The sequence below is a fragment of the Sminthopsis crassicaudata genome, chromosome 6 (genome assembly GCF_048593235.1).
Source record: "Sminthopsis crassicaudata isolate SCR6 chromosome 6, ASM4859323v1, whole genome shotgun sequence".
In the NCBI taxonomy this organism is placed as follows: domain Eukaryota; kingdom Metazoa; phylum Chordata; class Mammalia; order Dasyuromorphia; family Dasyuridae; genus Sminthopsis; species Sminthopsis crassicaudata.
In genome coordinates, this window is record NC_133622.1 from 55,377,626 (window position 1) to 55,385,892 (window position 8,267).

Genomic DNA, 8,267 nt, shown 5'->3' on the forward strand with positions numbered 1-8,267 from the left:
TAAAAGGTAGTTGTAATATAGTAAAAGCCAATTTTAATCCAAAAGGATTTGGCTTCAAATCTCTGACATATACTAGCCCTGTATTATCCTGGGAAAATATCTTCACCAGCTGTTTATGACTACAAGTTACACAGAAGTTGCTGATCTTCATTTGTAAAGGGAAGTTCCTTACCTGGAGTTCCTTATACCAATGAATTCATCGTACAAATTCCTGTTTATTCTGTAAATTATTTTAATATTAAAATGAAAGATTTTCAGCCTCAAGAAAAAGAAGAGTGCCATATGGAACCAAATTTTATTTAGTATGAAAGTCCATTTTTTTTTTGCTTGTCAAGGTGAGCATTTGCTAAAGCTTTTGACTAGAAGGGGTATTCTGGAAAAATTCTCTGCTGGGGCAGTCTTCTGCCTAAAGGTATAGACACCAACATCAACAGATTTTTCTTCATGCCCCCTTCTGCCTGTCAGCTGAGATTAGAAATATTTGCCAGCTGTTCTATTTCCTACCTTTCTTGGCTCCAGTCAAATGACAAATATAATAAATTCTTCATTTTTTCTTTTTGCAGTATGAAATATCAGAACTATATCCTCAAACAGGAAAAAAAAAACAAACAAACCTGACTCCTATTTTTTTATTTAATAGTTTTTATTTATCCGATATAGGTAATTTTACAACATTGACAATTGCCAAACCTTTTGTTCTAATTTTCCCTTCCCTCCCTCCTCCCAGATAGCAATTGACCCATACATATTAAATATGTTAAAGTATAAATTAAATACAAAATATGTATATATGTCCAAACAGTTGTTTTGCTGTACAAAAAGAATCAGACTGTGAAGGAAATCCAAAATGCAGGTGGACAAAAATAGGGGTATTGAGAATTCTATGTAGCATTTCATAGTCATCTCCCAGAGTTCTTTCACTGGGTGGAGCTGGTTCAGTTCATTACTGTTTTATTGGAACCATCTCATTGTTGGAGAGGGCCACATCCATCAGAATACAGCCTCCTATAGTTCATGTACTGACTCCTATTTTTAAAAAGTCCATAAACATGTCAGATTAATTATTTAATATGGAATCAACCACAATATTAAATGAAATTTGACTGTTTCTCCTCCCATTCCACTTAGAAAATGACAAGTAAAATTAAGAGGGAAAATCCCCAAGATCAACTAGTGAAATGTTTTCTTATTGAAGTTTTGGAAGAGAGCTCCAGAAAATATAGGGATTTAAGGAAACTGAAATTATTGAAAAGAAAATAAATGTAGATGGTTAAGATGAAGGAAAAACAATCTGATTTGGAGCAATCAACAGCAGTGGAACAGACTTTGTTGCTCTTCAGTTGAGGTATCATAGAGGAAAGACTTGCATTACACGGGAAGTTATGACCCAATGATCTGTATGGTATTGCAAGTTTAAGATTCTAAAGATTTTAACATTATGCCAGTTATTTATTCCTTTAGAAACATTAGGACCTTTTTGGAATTGCTCATGCTTTGCCATGTCAGGAACTGTTTTAACTGGCTCTGTGTTAGAAATGACTTTTGTTAAGTTAGATGAAGGATCCTGTCACCCTGGGTGTTAGTGCCAGCTCTTGGGAATGCTGCCAGAATTGCTGACCATCTGTACAAGCCCTGACAAATTGATTGAGTCTCTAAAGGAATCAGAAGAGCTGTTGACATGTCTAGCTCTGTAGTCCACTGCTTTGTTGACAAAGAAAGAAAATGCTTGTGAATACCTGCAAAGTGAATTAGCAGGTCCCTTGGGTCACTTCTGCCAAGTCAATCACACAGGCCTTTCCAAGGAATGGAGATGGTGCTCATGTTGGTTGGTCATGGTAATTTTCCCCAGAGTATACTAGAACAGGTGAAGCTGAGGAAATCTGTTCTTCTCAAAATGGATTGATCAACTGAACCTCCCCTCTAATCTAGAATTGTTACAAACAGCATTAATTAATTAATAACCATTTATAGGGCTTGCTAGGTACCAGATAATGTGCTAAATGCTGGTCATACAAAAAAGAGGCAAAAGATGGTTTCTGATCTCAAGGAATTATGTGGAGGAGGCAACATATGAACAAATACGTACAAAGCAAGCAATAAACAGGATACATAGGAAAGAGATGAAAGACACTAGAATTAAGAGGGTTTAGGAAAAAGTTCTTGTAAAAGATGGAATTTTAGTTGGAACTTAAAGGAAGACATCATATTTATTTCTCATCGTTTATTCTTTGGGGCAGCCAGGTGTTACAGGAAAGAATGCTGGGTCTGAAAATAGGAATACCTGACTGAATACCTATGTGAACCTATGAAATCGCTTAGTTCTATTTACCTCAGTTTCCTCTTCTGTAAAATGAATTGGAAAAACAAATGGCAAGCCAATCCAGTATCTTTGCCCAAATGGAGTCATAAAAATCATTTGGACAAAACTTAAAAGAACTAAAATCTTAAAACTTAAAACAATTAAAAAAGTCTTTAGGACTGAATGGGCTTGTCATGTAGGTGTATATACCTATACAAACATCTAACTCTACACCAGCTACCTAAAGCTAATGTAATATGGCATGAGGATACTATCCCAGCATCTAGAAGATTTGTGCTGGGTTTGAATTAAGTGGCGAAAGTATTTTGATTTTGTCATGATACCCACAATACCTGGTAGAAGGGCTTTGTACCAGAAGTGCTTAGTACATAGAAAGTTGTATTGACTGAAATGAACTTGAAAGCCAATTCCATTTAAGACTGGACTTTCAACTCTGCTTCAAATAATTACTAGTTATATTAGTTTTGACGAATGACTACCTAAATGAGCCTTTGAATCTTCACCTGCAAAAGGAGGCTAATAATTGCATTTCTACCATAGGGTTGTTGTAAGGATCAAATGAAAAAAAATATATGTAAAGTGCTTTATAAACCTTAAAACATTATGTAAATGTTAGTTTATTATTATTGTTTCTGTTATGTAAATTACTTCATCCACAGAGTATGAAAATGCACTAATGTAAAATAGTTTTCTTTGAATTCTATCATATTTCCTAAAGGATGTTGGTATAGACAGAGTTTTTTGTTGAAATTTGCATCTACTCAGCATCCCTTTGCAGCCCCAAATATAGTACAATGAGGATCAGGATGCTATTATTGCCAATTTTAATTTCCACTGACTGGAAGTGGGAAACAATCGATAAAAATAATGTAATAACTAATTCACTAAGTTTTTGTGGACCTTGGATCAATGCCTCATTGTGGTATGCATATATTTTCTTTTTGTTTTTATTTTTTATTAAATTTATTTTTCCAATTATCAAACATGTGTTTTTCTCTCCATTACCCCTCCCTATCCCACTGAGAAAACCAAAAACAAAAATTTAATGTTTGTTATACATAAACATAGTCAAGCAAAGGAAGTTTATATATTGTTCATATCTTAAAATGTATGTCTCGTTCTGCCTCTAGTATACACCATGTCTCTTTGATGAGATGATCTTTTGAAATCATACTTGAGCATTGCATTGATCAGAAAGATCTTAAGTCTTTCAAAATTGATCATTTTATAATGACTGCTATTGTTATTGCAATTTGTTATGCTTACTTTAATTTGAATCAGTTCATTTGAGTCATTCCAGATTTCTCTGCAACTTTCTTATTTTTTTGCAGCTTGATAATATTCCACTACATTCATACACATAGATTTTGAAGTCTGTGAAAACAAAGCCCAAAAAATGGCAGGTTTTACCATTTTAGAAAGACTTTAAAAATGGTCCTAAAGACAGACTGAAAAAGGAGCAGCTTTAACAAATTATGGAATAGGATGGCCACCTCATTATCCATAGGCTGGAGACCTAAATGTGAATAATTTGACCCTGGCATCTTTGAAATGAAAGAAAATACAAAATTACCTTTGATTCCACACAGTCCTATTTAGTTCCTCCAATGGTAGAAAAGTGAAAGAAGATTCCTAACAACGATGTAGTTTTAGATTCTAAATATTAAGTTAGCTATTTTTGCTCTAAATGTAGATTTTTGCCTGACGAACAAATGGACATATTACTGGAAGAACTGAATTATCTTAATTATGACATTTTCCTATTAAGAAAACCATTATACAAAAAGAAGTTGCAGCTAAAAGAATAAATGACTCACAGGTTCTCCTTGGAGAGTCCCAGAGGTGGGTTGGACTTGGTTTTACTGGCAAAACGAAACATTATTTTGTAGAACATTTGTTTTTCTCTTATTTCAGTACTTACAAAAATATTTGCCAAAAAGGCTTCCATGAAAATCATTACCACATAAATACCATTATCTGTTGTAGATGAATCACATGAGTAATGTGATAAAAAGCTATATAGTATTTTAATATAATTTGATTTTCAGTTAAACTTTCATTTTCTTTTCCTTATACCCCAATTGAAAAGAAAAAATAAAAACCAAAGTCCTTGTATAAAAATATGTATTATTAAGAAAAAAATTTCACTTTATGTCCAAAAATGTTCCATATTTGTTCCTCCATAGTAATTCTTTCCATTATGTCCCTCTATATTTCTTTATTTAGGAGAGGAGGATTGTGGGAAGATGGCAGAGTAGCTTGGTAAGCTGTCCAGATTTTTCTCAAAAAATAGAACAAATTTGCACCTCAAGGAGAACATAGACTGGCAAAAAATCACGAAGACTTGGGATAGAACTGGGGTACTCCTGATACAACCTGAGAAGATCTGAAGAAAGACCCATGGCTGGGATTAACCCATGTGAAGTGCAAATACCTCCAGGCCTGTTCCAAAAAACACCAAATGGCCACCCTTTGGGGTATGGGGATTTGGCAGGAGCCTTAACAAGAGCCAGAGAGACTTTCACCTTCAAGTCTGCTTGTGGAATCTGGGCCTAAGTCTGGGAAGATTTAGGGAATCTTAATCAAGAATTCTAGACCCAGCTGTGCTGTGAGACTCAGAGAAGGAATTAGCACACTATGAGAGGAGAAGAAGCAGGGAAGGGATGCTGCTGGCTGTGGGCACTTGCTAGAATGGAGACTCTTGATTTAGAGTTCCAGGTCAGAGGGAAAACTGAAGCAAAGCTAGAGCCATTCTCCTCCCCACACCAAGATTAAAAGTGCTTACCCCAATACCTCTCATTAAAAAAAAATGAACCGGCAAAGAAGAAAGAACCCCACTGTAGAAACTTCCTATGAGAACTGAGAAGAGGGGTATTCCTCTTCAGAGGAGTACACCGAAGTAAAAAGAACAAAGAGAAATGTGAAATGGCTTCCTGCCTAGAGAGATATTATTGAAAAACTCAAAAATGAATTTAAAAATAAAATGAAAGACATTGAGGAAATACTAATGACAAATTTGGTGGAGAGATCAAGAAAAGAAAATATAAGAATAATTGGACTGCCTGAAAGTTGTGACCAAAAAAAGAAAACCTTGACACAATAACGTGCCCACTGATCATATTTCTTTGTTTAGTGGCATTAAGATGAAGTAGAACCACAAATGACTTTAGAATCAATTGGGAAAATTTGAGATTGAGGAAAAGCTTTGAAAGTTCCTAATTGTTCATAAAAAAGAAAAAAATCTCTAAGTACAAAACTATTTTTATCAGCTTTTTGTGAGGGCAAAGAATGGAAATTAAAGGGATGTCCCTCAGATGGTAAATGGCTGAACACATAGCATATAAATGTAATGGAATACTGTTGTACTATAAGAAATAATGAGCAGATGCATTTCAGAAAACAAACAAACAAACCTGGAAAGACTTACATGAACTGATGATAAGTGAAGTAAGTAGAATGAGGAAAACAGTGTACACAGTAATAACATTGTACAATGATCAACAATGAATAACTTCACTCTTTTCAGCAATACAATGATCTAAAACAATTCCAGAGTTCTCAAGATGGAAAATGCTACCCATATCCAAAGAAAGAATCAATAGAGTCTGAATGAAGATTAAAGCATACCATTTTCACGTGTGTGTGTGTGTGTGTGTGTGTGTGTGTGTGTGTGTGTGTGTGTGTGTGTTTCCCTTTTGGTCTGTTGTTTCACAAGGTGACCAATATTTTACATGATTTCACATGTATAACATCACTTTGCTTACAATTTTGGGTAAGGAGAAAGGAGAGAGAAAATTTAGAATTCAAAAATTTTATAAAAATGAATGTTAAAAATTGTTTCTACATATGATTTGAAAAACAAAATGTCACAAAAATAAAAGAAAAAAACAACAAAAATAAGAGTTCCCTATTCTAGTGGATTTTTTAAAAAGTTAATATAGGAGTCAAAAATCTGATCTTAGACTATATTAAAGAACCTCAGAGCCCATCTAGTCTGATCTGTGTTCAAGTCTAGCCAGATGACATAAAGTCTATTGGGTTCTGCTTGAGCCATGTTTTTTCAAGGATGTTCCTAACATGTAGTGTCAGATCCCTAGTGAAGAACAATTGAAGGAATTGTGGCTGGGAATGGAATTCTCTAGGAAGAGAATTCTTGGGAAGATATAATTTTTGTCCTTGAGTGTTTGAAAAGTTGGTATGAGGAAAATGATGAGATTCTAAAGTAAAAAAGTAGGAGTTATAATGCATTATTTGTCAAAAGATAAATTTCTGATGAAACTAAGGGCAAAACTTACTTACCAATAGAGTTATCCACATGTAGAATGGGCTACTTAGAGAGCCAAAAGTTCCCTTGATAGAAGAGTTCAAACAAATAGGATGACCACTTGTCAGCAAGTCTTCTAATCAACATATCCAAACTTGAATTCATTATCTTTTTCCCCAAACCATCCCGTCTTCATAGCTTCCTATTTCCTACACCATCATTCCAATCACCCAGACTCAATATTCTAATCTCACCCACTATATTCTATATGCAGACAAGATCTGTCTATTATTTTCATGATATTTCTCATATGTTTTCATGACATGTCTTTTGATGTTGTGACAATCTTAGCACATCACCAGAATCCTGGATCATTGCAACTGTCTGTGATTTGGTCTGCTGCCACAAGTCTTTCCCTTCTTTATTCCTCTACTCAGTTATCAAAGTGATAATCCTAAATTGCAATGCCATCCCCCCATTCAGTAGCTCTCTATCTCCTCTAAGATAAAATGTAAAATCTTGTTTGGTATTCAAAGCCCTTCATAATTTATCCATCTACTTTTACCAATGTTCTTTCTTTTTATCTTTCCCTTCCCTGCTTCCAAATTTGCTATTCTCTCAACAAGATTATCCATCTCCTAATGGGAATTTTCACTGGTTGTTACTCAAGTTTGGAATGCTCTCCTTCATCTTCCCCTCCTGACTTCTTTAAGTCTTCTTCTAATAGGAGACTTTCCCCAATCTCCCTTAATTTATTTACTTACCTTTATTTCTTATTTCTACTCTATCCACTAATACGTTGTTTGTACATAGTTATTTTCATATTGTTCCCTGTAAGCTTTTTGCCTTTCTTCTTATTCCTAGGGCTTATCACGGTACCTAGAACATAGAAAATCCTTAATAAATGGGTATGGATTGATTGACATAGTACAGGGGGGGGGGTTGTCGAAAGTTTCTTAGGCTCCTTCTGACTGACATCCTGTGATTCTGTTAATTACTGAACTCAAGAAATACACATTATGGCCAGTCTCCTGGACCTGACTCCTATCAGATATTCTATCCTCCCCACTCTACACCATCCCCTACCCTTTCTGTTGTATAATTTACAGGAATCTTCTCAGAATTAGCTGGCTATCATTTGTTACCCCAGAAAAAGCAATTTACATTTTGAAAGGGTATTTTACTTGTCTTGGTTTATCTAATAATGTATTTAAATCCCTTTATTACCTAGAAGACTTGATCCTATTAGCTTATATTAATGTTCTCAATATCCCACCAGGTGGGCTGGGGTCAGGTAAAATCTGTATTTTATACAAGAGGTTAAAAAGCACAGAGACTCTAAATGCTTTTGATATGTTATGAATATAAGGCAGGACCAGGAGTATTTATGCTGACCAATGTTTTATCTGCTGTAGAACTCTGTTTTAGCCAAGCATAAGCTGATGATATCATGTCTCTATGTCAGTAAAGATTTGCTTAATGTTAGTAATTACTGTAAGGAATATAATTAACAAGTGAATAGTAGGTTGCTTACAATTAAGTCAATTCTTCAATACTTCATAGCTGAGATTTCACCACTAACTTTATAACTGAATCTTATCCACTAACCCAGATCATCACACCTTGTGTATTAGGAAATTATATTAATGAGTCACTGCAGTCCCTAAAACTTAATTTATTTTG